Consider the following 14,830-nt stretch of genomic DNA (forward strand, 5'->3'; position numbering starts at 1 on the left):
CCTCTGATAGTTATAAACCCGTAAGCGCCCATACTTGTGAGGACTGTATGAATAGTTTACCTTCAAACTTCAAGTGACGGTTTTTGAGGCTGTCTTTTCTGGTGACAAGAAAGCCTATTGCTTTAGAACTTTTATTTAAATAGAATGTTGACTCATCTTAGGTGGAATTATGTACAGAAATAAGCAAACAGTGCTCTATTCAATGCAGACTATATATACAGCTACAGCCGATGAACAATTGAAGCTCCTGTGTAGACAACATTCTTGTTTACTGTGTGTTTTTTCAGGTCACTTAGCACTTTGCTTTATGAATGTGCTTTTGGTGGATTGTAAATCCAGTGTGACTAGTATTTTGGTTTGCACAGACTAACCTATAATACAAAAAAAAAAAGAGCCAGTACTTTCTTTTTTAATACCATGACAACAAATACTAGATAAAGCCAGGAAACATTACACAAAGTTCGATATTGTATAACATGTCAAATATAGAAAATTTTTCAAGGCACCACCGCCGCCGGATGAACCATATTGTGAAAGTAAGCTGATTTTCAGGCAAAGTGAGGTGCCGTTTTCATTTTTTCAAGTGCTGTTACTCTTTTTTTCGTGGGAAAAAATATTTTGTTTGTTCAAGGTGTGAGTTAATTTGTTATTTCATTTGTACTGTGATGTATACTTTTTATATAACTGTGAGTGTTTTTTTTTTTTTCAATAAAGAAATGGGCAAACAGATTTAGCCTCAGAAGAATATCAGCTTCAAGCAGAGCATGAAGTGAAAAAGGTTAGGAGAGGATAAAGGTTTCCCCACTATGACTCACCGAAAATCTTGGCACCATTTTGGTATTACTCAACATGTGCCCTAGCTCTGGACCTTATAAAGAAACTTTTATAATTCATAACTAATAACACCAATAACACTAAGATAATTTGCAACAAGAAATATCTTCCATTTTCCAGGAGGTATTAAATTGGCAATATCATTGGTGGCTAGTTAAGACTAGAGAAAAAAAACTGGTGGAATAATAAAGGGGGGTTTTCCAGAAACAAATATTAGCTGGGTAGCAATACACTTTTGGCTCTGTTACCGTTTTCCTATCACCATTGACATTATTAAAATTAGAGATGTACGCCAACCCCCGAGATTTGGTTTTGGATCCGGATTTATATTTGTGTTTTGGTTTTGGTTTTGCAAAACCACCCTCATGTGTTTTGGTTTTGGATCTGTATTTAAAAAAAAAAAATAGCTAAAGTTATGTCATTTTGACATGTTAGCATGCAAATCAAAACCTAAGTTCAGTTTTTAAATCCGAGTTCTGAACCACAGGAAAATCCCAACTGGGGCTCGGTTGATCTCGGTGCCCCAAAGTGATTCTGAACTCAGACTTGGTTCGACACGGAACCCCTAAATTCGGTTGTTACCGGGTTTCTGAGTACCGGACCCACACATTTCTAATGTTGATGGTAAACAGTACCATCTAATGGGGCCCATACATCTGTAATATTTTACTCCAATTTCTTCTTGCCGGCTCTGGTTTGGGGAATCAGGGAAATCTAATATGTTGGAAATCCTTGATTCACCAATCCGACCAAAAAATGTTCGGGAAGATTTTTAACATGCTGTTTTTCCCCAATCTGCTGACGGATCACCGATCATCGTTTTCCCGTGGATCAGCGTTATTGATCGGCAGATCACATCGGCAGAACGGGCAACCGGGTCCGTAGATGTATGGCCCACGTAACAAGGATGGTAGAACTATCTGTAATCCCACTGATATAAAACCTAAACTTTCAATCTCAATAACTAATTTATGATCAAGGCCAAAATAAACTGCTATTTTACTCTGTCTACCAACTATTAGTCTATCTTTGCTATTATTGTTTTTGTATTCTTATTTTTCTAATTATTATCGTAAAATTGTGATAGTAAATTACCATAAAGCTATTTTAGCTGCTACTGTTTTTGTTATTGTTGTTGTTGTCATCATCATCTACCATGTTTAAAATTGTAACATGAAATGCAATGGATTCTTTGTTCAATATTAGCTATTATATATTATTTTCATATCACTTGACATTGGTTTGTAACCTGTTTTTTGGTAGTATAACCTGCACTGCACCATTAAATTTCAACCTTGGCGCACACCACTAAGAACAACATGGTATTGTCTGAAATAGAGGGAGATGTATCAAGCCTCCTTAATGGTAAAGAATAGGACAAGTGGAGAAGCGACCCATAGCGACCAATGAGTTTCCAGCTAGCATTTATCAAGAACATAAAATGATAGGTGGAAGCTGATTGGTTGCTATGGGTAACTTCTCCACTTGTCCCCTTCACCACCCTATAGAGGGTTTGATACATCTTCCCTATTATATATTACTATTCTATACATATAATGAGGAATGTATGTGGGAAAACGCACCTCTTAATTCGAAATATGTGATTATTTGAAGCAAACAAGGAGGTCCGTGACCATACAGATGCAGAAGGTCATCTTCTCATGTCCGGATACAGTTAATAGACCAGCGGACTACATGCTGCCAGTCTATATCTCGACAACTAAAGCCTGACGGGGGATTTAAGATAGGCGTTGAAATACCAACACCTATCTTAATCCCGGTGCCGGAATACAGAAGGACACCGGACTGATTGGACTTAGGGTAATGCACCCTTGGGAGGTTTAGGGTTAGACTAGGGGGAGGGGGGTTAGGGTTAGGCACCACTGGGAGGAGGTTAGGGTTAGGTACCACCCCCGGGAGGTTTAGCTTTAGGATGTGGGAAGGGAGGGTTAGGTTTAGGCGCAACCAGGGGGGATTTAGGGTTAGGCACCACCCTGGGAGTCTTAGGGTTAGGCACCACTAAAGGAGCTTTAGGGGTCTTGTACTGTCAGGCTTCTGTAGTCAGGATTTGAACCGCCAGTATTTCATACCCATTCCCTCATGTCCTTAGGATTTTGTTGGTAGTTTGAAAAACTCCATTTATTGACTTTGGATTTTACTATTATATCTGGTTTTGTTACACGGAAAACTGACCTTCCACTTACTGTATTATGTGTACTGCAGTAAACTGTCCTAAACTATTAGATGTAATTAACCCTAGTAGTCCTTCTCTCCATGCTACTCTATCGAATTCCCTGACCAGCTGGAATCAGAGAGGTGGTTGTTAAAAACAATTAGGTATTGCCTACATTTACTATTAATTTGATTACCACATTACATTGCCCTCCTCACAAAAATATTCTTTGTCTAGATGATATCCTAAGACAGGGCTTGTGCTAAGGGGAAATAGAGCTGGCAGATCCAGACATGGGGCAACTACAATGTTGCATAATATGAACTGGGGACACTACAATGAGGCATAGTCTGACCTAGGGGCACTACAATGTGGCATAAAATTAATTGGGGCACTATAATGTTGCATAGTATAAATTGGGGGCACTATAATGTGGAATATTATGAACTGGAGGCACTTCAGTGTGGCATAATATGTTCTGGTGACACTGTAAGGCATAATGTGAATAAGGGGAACTTTTCGCATAATGTGTACTGGCAGCACGACAATGTGGCATATTGTGAAGTTACTATGGTTCATAAAATGAACAATTGCTGCATATAGAAGTGTCTTACTAAAAGTTTTAGAGTGGGGGCCCCTTCAAAATGTTGCTAGGGGGCCCACAAAATTCTGGCTATGCCCATGTTGAAGAGTAATGCTTTTCATAAAATAGAACGGTAATGTGGTACCCTAGAAGCAGATCACCTTGTAGCTCTCTCCAATGCTATCACTCCTCTTTTTATGTGCATTGTGGGCAGAGGGAGCTTGGGAAATAGATGCAGTGTCCTTTCCGTGGACAGATATAACTCTTGTCAATGCTTTACCCCTAGTGACCCTTCTGCTGAAAACACTACACAAGATCATTCTAGGTCAGGATACCAAATACTCCTTGTAAATCGAAAATGGCATCCAGAGTTTGGTTCCCATTGATGTTTAAACTGAGCATAGACCCCAAGATTCCCTGAGGTCCTTCCAGATTGCTTTCAGAGGACATTACACATTTTCAAGCACCATCTCCAATGCATGAGGATGGCAAAATTGCCACTTACATCTAGCTCCCTCCACTGCAACGTTAATAAATGCTTCATTAAAACTTTACAGAAGAGATTGATAAGGGGCCAAGTTCAACAACTTGATAAATTGGGATCTATTTATCAAAAAAGACGCTAAATCCAACAATAAAACTTTTGCCAGATTTAGAGATTCCCCCCTACATCATTTATCATTTCCTTACCCGGCCATGACAAGGGGTTTTATGCTATAGGTTTGTGTGGGGAAGTTTCTTTGTGCCTATTTTAAGAGAATATGATGGTACCTGTACTGTTCTCATATGCTATCAGCATCTCAGAGTGGCAACAGTATATTCTTTGCTTAAAATGATGGGTTCTATTTAGCACTTGCAAACGGGTTATGGCCTCCATTCTGTATATAACAAATAGTGGTAAGCTATTCATTGCTAAAGACAGGTTTGGTATATTCATAATGTCAACATAATGGCATGTCGACATTGACCACATTGATATTCATCATGTTGACACTGATAAAGGGTCAACATGATTTGAATGAAGACAAAACATTCCTGGTGGTCTAGTGGTGACTTACCTGGTTCGACAGGTGGTGTTTACCGGGTCTGGCGGTCAGCTGACAATGACTTCCAGATATTCCTGCAGTGATTCCAGGGGTATTGTGAACCTTAAACCCTAACACTAATTCTTCCCCTAGTGCCTAACCCTAACCCTCCCCCTAGTGCCTAACCCTAAGCCCTCCACTGCCATAGCCTAACCCTAAGCCCTGCTGCAGCCTAAACCTAACTCTCTGGTCTATGCAGAATATTGACATTTTGGGATGTAGTTATGAGACCAGCAGCTGCAATGCCACCGGCCTCAATGCCGACAAGGGAATCCCGACAAGGGATGTAAGATAGGTGTCAAAATACAGACGCCTATCTTAATCCCGGAATGCAGAAGGACGTCAGCCTTAGCGTTAGGTGTAGTGAGCGTAGCGGGGTTAGGGTTAGGTTTGTGGGGGGTAGGTTAGGGTTAGGCAACCCTAAGGGGGAGGGTTAGGGTTAGGTACCCCTTGGGGGAGGTCAGGGTTAGGCACTAGGGGGGGAGGTTAGGGTTAGGCACCATTAAGGGAGGGTTAGGGTTAATGGGGAAGAGTGGTAGGAATAGGGTACTTACCTGCCCTGTTGGGATCTTCTCACTTCGGGCTGCCATTGTCGTGATATGAACCGGCCGCCGGGACTTCATACCCATTCCAACATTTCACATGTTGACTTTGATAACATGTAGACATTTCATCAATGTCGACATTTCAACAATAACTGCACAACATTATAATTACAATGTCGATGTAATGACTGCATCCCACTAAAGACCTATTCCATCCACAGGCCACTCCACCCACAACCAGTAACGTGTGGTGAGGTAAATGGCTGAGGGGTCACTGGCTAGTATCGGAACCAGATTTACATATACATATATGAACCCGAGGGTTAATGTGGGCATTACACAAAGGTTCAGCAGTATATAGTGCTGGAAATGTGATGAGTTTTGATCAGGGATGTGCGGAAAATATTGTCAGGGGAGGAAGTGCCTCACCTGCCATAGACTTTTTTCTTCAAAGTTTTGACTGTAAAAATAAGAAATAAGTAGAGTATACCTAAGTATGACAGGAAAGGCTCTGCAAACCTGCCTCACCTGACCGCACTTCACTGCCCACAAGACATAGTAGTAGTACATATTGTGTATTAGTATATTGCTTATTAGTAGCAGTGGAACTACACAAACTTACTGCATTATTTTATATGGAGCTTTATAAATATGAACAGATTGTAAAATAAAAAAAGAAAATAGAAAATAGAAATACAGGTTGAGTCTTCCATATCCAAAATGCTTGGGACCAGAAGTATTTTGGATATCAGTTTTTTCAGTTATTTCAAATATTTAAGGGGCATGGGACCCAAGTCTAAACACATAATGCATTTATGTTTCATATACAACTTATACACATAGCCTGAAGGTAATATTATACAAAATTTTGAATAATTTTGTGCATCAAACAAAGTTTGTGTACATATATGGAATTTTTTTATGTTTCATAGACACCTTATGAATAGTGGGCCTGATTCAGAGACGGACGCTCTGAAAGAGCGCTCGCTCTGAATAAGGGCGTTTTTTTTGTGCGGCCTCCTGGCTGATCGCACCCACAGCTATTGCGAGCGGCCAGGATGATGGTCGCGATGGTCAAGACTCTAATAGAGCCGGAAGCTCTAGCACTGACATCACTGGTGATGTCAGTGGGGCCGCCCACAAATGGCAGGCGTTCGCTTGGGAACGCCTCCATTTGGGAAGCCACCCCCCCACCACGCCTCCACAACGGTACGAGCTGTCGATCAAAATCTACAGCTACCCCCTTTTGGTCCGAGACCCAGAGCGACAGAGCGCCCGTCACTAGCCGGGTCTCGCGCATGCGCACGTCGGAGCCGGCTCCGGCGTGCGCATGTGCAGTGGCTAAACATCGACCTGCTCACGAGCGCATAGGTCTGAATCAGGCCCACTGTCAGAAGATGATGTTATACAACAGTATTATTATTAATATTGTGCATTAAACAAATTTTGATTACATTGAACCATCTGCAAGCAAAGGAGTCACTATCTCAGTCACACTCAAAAAATTCTGTGTTTTGGAATATTCCTTATTTTGGAATATTTGGATATGGGAGAATCAACCTGTAATCATAACTGAAAAGCCAAATGTTTTGTATTCTTATTGTAGGGAAATACTATTATTTGGGTTTTTGCTGAATAACAATTGGTTATGTTTTAAAAAACTTCAGTTTGGTGGAAGTTTTATCCTGACAGTAACGCACTGTGACAGTAATAGGGATATTCCCACCCACATATTGCTTATTTACTTGGCTGGTTCATGTGGTTTCCATATAATGAAATGGATATAATCTCTAAGTACTTAAACTGCATGCTATGTTAAGATTTTATCAATAACCAGTCATTGCTATTGGAGTACTTTATCCAGATTTGTATGTGTTCTCAGTCTTATCACACAGCTAACTCTTAATTATCAAGTGATTCACAGTGACCTCTAATCTCTTTATGTACACTGTCATTTTCATATAATCTCTTGTAGAATAAGAGTTATTATAGAATAATTTATTAGGTACTGCAACAAATCATCTGTGATTTTAGTTTTTTCTAGCGTACTGGTTTGTATTTGTTCTGGCTTACAGCACTAGAAATAAATTAGGAAGTGTTGCCGAAGGAACCTTAATATTTTATCTTTATCCCTGCTTGTCCCAATTGAGGTATGCATGTGATGGAAATACCAACATTGTCTGTACTAGTTACTTTATACCCAATGTCTTTCTGCTCACCCTGGGCTGAGTCTTGGGAGCAAAGTAACAAAGAGCAATTAAAGCCGGGTACACTGATCGGACAACATATCGTCCACAGCGGCCAATGTGTACCTGCAATGTCGCTGACGATGCGCACTCCCGCGTATCGTCAGTGGGGTCCATGCTGCAGGATGCAGCATGGCACCAGCAGTAGATCCATCGCTCCCGACATCAGCAAGTGTGTATGCATTTGCAGATACCGGCACCCCGCTGGATCCCGTCGCTATTGATGTCGGTACACAATAGACATTGTCTAGTGTGTCCTGGCCCTAATGTTGCACCTTGGTAAAACCACGCTGCATGGCAGGTGGAGCAGAAAATGTGCAAAGATATTTAGATGTGAGAGGGGCATGTCTTAGCTCAAATATAAATTGCAGTGTAAAAATAAAGCTGCCCGGGCATTTGTGGGCTACATACAAAAGCAGTCAGCATTTAACCTGCATTCAGAGAAATAAATATATTTGCAGCCCTTGCATTGCAGCATAGTTTGTTACAGATACAAAGTAACTTGGTTTGTTTGCATTGTTCCCAACTCAGAATCAGCGCTGCTTTTGGTATCTGGTGCTGCTATATATGATGCCCCTATCCTATTGCCCTTTTTACAGGGGTACAATAAAGGATTAGCTCACCTTTTAACCGCCTGTTTCAGCATAGCAGTTGGGATTACCCTCTTATAGTCTAAAAATAAGCAATAAAGTGTGCGTGTATGTGTCTGCTGTTTGTCCTATGGCCAGAGTATTGTACCTGTAGCTTGACCAGGATTAGGTTTTAGGTTATGTTTGCAGTTTGTCAGACCATGGAGTTCTATATGGTGCCTACCAAGTAGGCCATGGAGTTTCTGATATGAAAATTTGGTTTAAGCAAGTTCACTCAGGATGTCTTCCAGTGGCTAATACTGCACTGATGTGAAGGCACAGGCTGATATGTACCAGCGGGGCAGGCAGAGCTTCAATGGAAGAGCAGTGAGTCGGAGGATCAACTGTCACACTGCAACTGCACTGACAGTTACTAATTTCCTCCAAGCGTATTCTCATATGCCATTGTCTCCAATGTTGGTCTGCAATGTAAAAAATGAAGGTTGGAGATGTACTTCAAGGTCCATTCTTCAACCCGAGCAATTCCAGGCATTCCAGATAGTTTCTAATAAAATTTTAGCAACTTTTTTCTGCATTTCAATTGTATTAATGAATGTTTAACCTTTTTATATTCAAGCCATTTCCTTAATAATTGAATTCTGACAAGTATTTATCACACTTTTTTTTTTAAGATTATAGTTACTATTGAAGATATTTTTCAGTAGCATTTAAATACTATGTTGTATTTTTGTATTTTGTTTATGTGTACTCAAAATCTTTTGTTGTGTATTTTTTATCTGAATTTAGTCTCAACTCTAAATAAGCCAGAAAACAAGTCAATGTGCAAATTAAAATATAGGTAGTGGATGATTGATATGTGAAACTCACCTGTCAAATTAACAAACAAAAAAAATGCATTGGTTGGTAGGGACTATATCACTATATCAAAAAATTATCTTAGTGCCATATAGACGTTTTGGAACATTACTTTGTTTATTTTTTTTTCAGTACACTGTATTAAGATGTCTTTTTACAGCAAATAACTTATAATGTAGCAGCACCATGTTTATTTTTTTTTTGTTATTATAGGTCTAGCATTTTTTTCCCTTTTACATGTAGTATGTCATGAAACATAAATAAGTGAATAAATCAAGCAGGTATGTTATAATATCAAAAGTATCATACAACAAAGAATTAAAGGGATAAATATTTTATGTTTCTAATTACTGCTTCTGCTGACTCCTAGGGGTATATTTACTACACATTTACTAACAATTTTTTTTTTATGTATTAGCACGTGTGATTTAGACGCAGAAAAACAACATCAACAATGATCAATTTTTTTTATCGATTTTAAATTGATTAAAATTGACTATTACTAAATATACCCCTAATGTGATTGACATAACATAAATTAATTATTATTTTTAGTTACAATGCTCCTCAAGCAAAACAATTGCTATCAGGTAAAATGCTCAATCGTAACCTGAGCAGTGATATTTTGCCAAGGGCTTTTAGTGTTTGACAATTGGCAATAAAAATACTGGGTTTTATGTATTAGTAAATATAGAGCACAAAACCTCTGTATATGAAGACTTGGGATCCTGTGACTGCCGTGCTGATTTTTACAACAAAGACAATTGGCTCTTATAAAGTCTTCACAGCTCATTTGATGAGAGGTCAATGTGTGGTCATCCCATCTCATTCTATTTTGTGCCAAAGGCTGAGACCTATTGCACAGTTTATGAAATCAGTTTTGTTCATAACATCAATGTCATACTGTATGCATACTAACTAATACCTTTGTCTCCATGAAATATTTATTCTAAATCAATCTTCACCTAGTGCATACAGAGTTGGCTTCTACAGGCGAATCAAGTCTAATATTTGCATGCATGTGGATTACTATACAAATGTGCTTTATTAGCTGATTAAAATGATCTGAATTATTGTATTGCTTAGAAATATATAAGAAATAAATATATATTCTGAGTCGGGCGCAAAGAGGCTGTATTTTCGGGAAGCCTAGGAAGCCATAATAAATGCTAAGTATCCGCAGGGCTAATGGTAGTCGCACCTGCAGTTGATTGCAGCCTTTCACGATGAACTGATTCTTGAAAAGTCATGAAGGGGATCAGTTCAAATACAGGTGATGTGATGCTGAGCATCGTCGCAATGCTCGGAGGTGTCTCTGTGATGTCATTCCGTTCCAAGCGATGGATAGGCTTCACTACTATGATGGCTGATTGACCACACAAAATGTCAGCCTCTACTGTGTGTGGAGTACAGTGTAAGGGGGTGATTCAATAATATTTTTCGCGCCCAATCCCTTGCCTAAAATGATGGAAGTTTGGGGTGCAATATTCCATTATTTTGGGCGCCCATCTCACATGTGGCGACCAAATTGACCGGGTTTAGCCGCGTAAATGTGTAAATGTGTCTAAAGTCCTGGTTAGCATGACCAAAATGCAGACTTTTTGCAGATTTCTGCCCGCCAACTCATTAGGGTGCAATCAGAAATCTGTGCGCCCGCAACATTTGTGCCCGAACTAAACAACAACTGAATTGCTCCATTAGACGTGCACTAGTAGCAGCTGTGGGCGCAAAAAAATTGAATTCCCCCCTAAGTACTTTTTAAAACCATGGCACATGCTTCAATGCAACTTGAAACATGGGCCCAAATGCACAAATATATTAAATTTTCCTGATCTTATTTCATTTTACTTGCTACAAAATATTCGTAATTTTGTAGTTAAGTTGGATGACTACCAGAGATGTAGCAAAGCTTTGGTGCCCAGGTGCATGCTACAGAGCCCCCCACTCCCATCCCAGTACTGAAGTGTACCTGGAGAGGAGGTGTAGACAGCATGTGGGGGCTAGTTGAAGAGGCATTTCCTCACAAAACACAAACCAAAACTAGGACAATTCTGAAAAACAAATATTTATTCTCTGAATGTACTCTACACTTAATATAGTGGTATAGAGACACAGGGATGAACAGGTACAATAACAATACAGGAGCAGCCTGAAGTGTAAGGGTATTGCTAGGGGTTTTAGTGCGCCAGGCAGCAATATGGTGAATGCTCCAGTGGTTAGTGATGCTATGCCCCTTAGTATTAGTGGTGGTGGTATAGGGTACTTGCAGTACTCTGTAGGGCTGTATGTGGCTCTTATGGCTGAGAGTCTCAGAGGGCACAACCAGTCACCTGGAATCCTGAGGAGGAAAGACACAATAACAGGGCGCGCATGCACAGTAGCGCATGTCAGAGGTAAGGCTTCCTGCTGAGCTGTGGTTGGAGCTAAAGACCGGCACCTCTGCTGGTATATGAATATGAGGCAACGCAGAGTGCTCCTCATCCAACAAAAACAAGGTAGGACAAATTCAGGAAATACCCCAAAACCCATTGCAGAATAAAGTGGATAAAAAAAAGCTCCTTGTAATTCATGACCTATTTATACAGTATGAGAAATGATTGTACCTACCACAAGTCCTTGTTATTGTAATGACTGTTCTCAGCTTACTTGTAATCCTTTAGAACACACAGCTTCCGCTATATCAGCCTCTCTTCCCAAGGAATGAAAGTGACAGTGTGGATTCACCTGAAACTGGAGCAAACAATATTGGAGATAGAATTAATCATACAATAACACTTGATAAATTTGTAGTAGGAACCTCTGACTTCACTTATAACAACCACCTTTCCCATAAAGCTATATACGCTTACCGGTACTTAGATGCAACCAGAACTTCTTTGTAAACAGTAAGAATTTATCTAATGTTATGTATATTCAAATTAGAATAACAGGTCATCCAGTGGAACTTCACCTGATAACAACTGCTATATAACTCAATGAACAATCAGAAAGGTGGGTAACAATTAGGGATGAGCGGGTTCGGATTTCTGAAATCCGAACCCCCCCGATCCGAGCCGGATCTGAGTCAGGTTCGAGTTTTCCCGCCTGGCTCGGATCTGAAATTGTGGCAAAACGTCATCATCCTGCTGTCGGATTCTCGCAGGTTTTGGATTCTATAAAAGGTCCACCCATTGGCACCATTTTTCACTCTGGCTGTGGACAGTGAAGAGGGAGGGTGGGAGTTTGCTGTGCTGCTGCTGTTGTCCATAGGGGCTGTGTCCACTCCAAAGTCCATAGGGGCTGGCTGGGTTGTGTTGTGTAGTCTGTTGTCCATAGGAGCTGTGTCCACTCCAAAGTCCATAGGGGCTGGCTAGGCTGTGTTGTGTGGTGTCCCATAAAGGCTATAGTCCTAAAGGGGTGCTGTAGTGTTGTCCAGGGTGTGCTCTGTTCATCAGGGGTGCTCTCCCCAAGTGCAAAAAAACTATTCTTTTTTTTATGTTTGTGTGCACTGTAGCCACACGTGCATCAACAAAGTAGCAGCGCCAAGCGTGCGTCTGTGTCATAAGTAAAGGGCCGGCTGGTCTGTTGAAGGGTGGCGTAACCTCCAAAGTGCCCCAAAAAATTAAAACATTTTCTTTTCTTTTTTTGTGTTTGTGTGCGCGTTAGCCGCACGTGCATCAACAAAGTAGCAGCGCCAACTGTGTGCCTGTGTCATAAGTCAAGGACCAGCTAGTCTGTTGAAGGGTGTTGTAACCCCCAAAGTGCCTGAAAAAAATATATTTTTTTCTCTGTGTTTGTGACTTGTGTGCGTTGTAGCTGCACGTGCAACAACAAAGTAGCAGCGCCAACCGTGTGCATGTGTCATAAGTCAAGGACCGGCTAGTCTGTTGAAGGGTGGTGTAACCCCCAAAGTGCCCCAAAAAATTAAAACATTTTCTTTTTTTCTTTTTCTGTGTTTGTGTGCGCGTTAGCTGCACGTGCATCAACAAAGTAGCAGCGCCAAGTATGTACTCTTTGGGGCCTAGTTTTTCAAACTGCCATCCTATCTGCCACTGTAGTGCCACTCCTAGATGGGCAACGTATTTGTGCCACCGACTTGTGTAGCTTAGCATAGTCATCCAGCTACCTCGATGCAACCTTTTTGCCTAAAAACAATATTGTGAGGTGTGAGGTGTTCAGAATAGACTGGAAATGAGTGGAAATTAAGGTCATTGAGGTTAATAATAGCGTAGGAACAAAAAAAATAAAAATTCTGTGATTTTAGCTGTTTTTATGCTTTTTTCCCAAAAAATACAGATCCAAAATACAAAACCCAGAACCCAAAACACGGAAGGGTGGTTTTGGCAAAACCAATCCAGATCCAAAACATGAAGAAAGATCCAGATCCAAAACACAAAAAGTGAACGGTGCACACCCCTAGTAACAATAGATGGCAATCCCATTGGAAATATTTAGTATGGGTCACAGGTTCTCAAATTCAGTCCTCAGGACCCCAAACAGTGCATGTTTTGCAGGTCTCCTCACAGAATCACACGTGAAATGATTAGCTCCACCTGTGGATCTTTTAAAATATGTCAGTGAGTAATGAGCACACCTGTGCCCAGCTAGGTGACCTGGAAAATGTGAACTGTTTGGGGTCCTGAGGACCGAGTTTGAGAACTACTGGTATAGGTGACAGACAACCACTCACAAGGAGCAGATCAATACATTGAAACTGTATCAGATAATTCCAGAAGGTATAAAATGTAGTATACAATTAAAGGTGCATTAGGTAAGCATAACCAAAAACAGGGTGCAAAAGGAATCATCAAAATAAAAAGTCAAGCAGATCCAAGGTCAGGGCAGACAGCAAACAATCTTATTTGGAAAGATTTTGCAGTTCCAGTTGTCAATTCGTTTTTATAAAAAAATATTAAAGGTATTAAGTTTTATTATGTGATGTCATCCAAATCCTTCCAGTGGAAGGCCCAGAACAGGATCCCTGGGTCAAAGTTCTTTCCAGTGCACTCCGCCATAAGGTCCGACTGGGACCCCAACCACTCCATTAGGAATCCTAGATCAATTGCCACCTCTTTGTGAAGTTTTCCTCCTAATCCAGCCAGTGGAAGACAGAACAGGCTCTCCAGGTCAAATTTCTGCACAACTAACACAAACGGGAGGTCCGACCAGGACCTCAACCCCCCTAGTATGTCTTCTGGGATCCAATGTCACTACTCTGAGAAATTTTTGCCCAAATCCATCCAGTGGAAGGCTCTAACAAGCTCCCTTGCTCAAAGTTCTGCCCAGCATACACCAACAGGAGGTCCAACTGGGACCCTAACTCCCCACTAAAAACCAGGCCAAGGTCCAACTGCATCACCTCACGCTAGTTTCATCCCAATCAGTACAGAGGTGTCCGAATGCATAACTGGCATATCTTTATTCCTTAAAAAATGTTGGGGTCTTCGGGGTTGCAATAAATGCATAAAAGTTACTATTGATTCTAAATGTCTATCTATTCTGCTACTAAAATAAAGTCACAAAAAAATAATGATAAAATAAAAAATGTGTATACAGGCATATAATTGATTGAACAAGAGTTGAACACTAAGGGCAGTATTCAATTTGAGGCGAAAAGTCGTTATAGGCGATAATTTATCGCCAATGTCATTTTTGCCTATTTCAATTATCCCCGTATTCAATTACATTGACTTTTTGCCTGTGCGAAAAAGGCAACGTAAAAAAACGGGGATAATTTTTCGCCAACCTTTAGCTGGTAAAAAAAAGTGCGGAATTGGGGTTTAGGGGTGCAGACTTTAAAAAATAGTCTGCACCCTTGGGAATGCCCCCTAAAAACAATCTAAAAATTAAAAAAAAAAACAAATCGGGACACCCTCAAAATTTTTTAAACATTTTGGGGATAAAAAAAAAATATACTCCACAGGGGTTCGGAAGTATGCG

Source organism: Taudactylus pleione, unplaced genomic scaffold (genome assembly GCF_031769625.1).
Source record: "Taudactylus pleione unplaced genomic scaffold, aTauple2 ptg000161l, whole genome shotgun sequence".
NCBI lineage: Eukaryota > Metazoa > Chordata > Amphibia > Anura > Myobatrachidae > Taudactylus > Taudactylus pleione.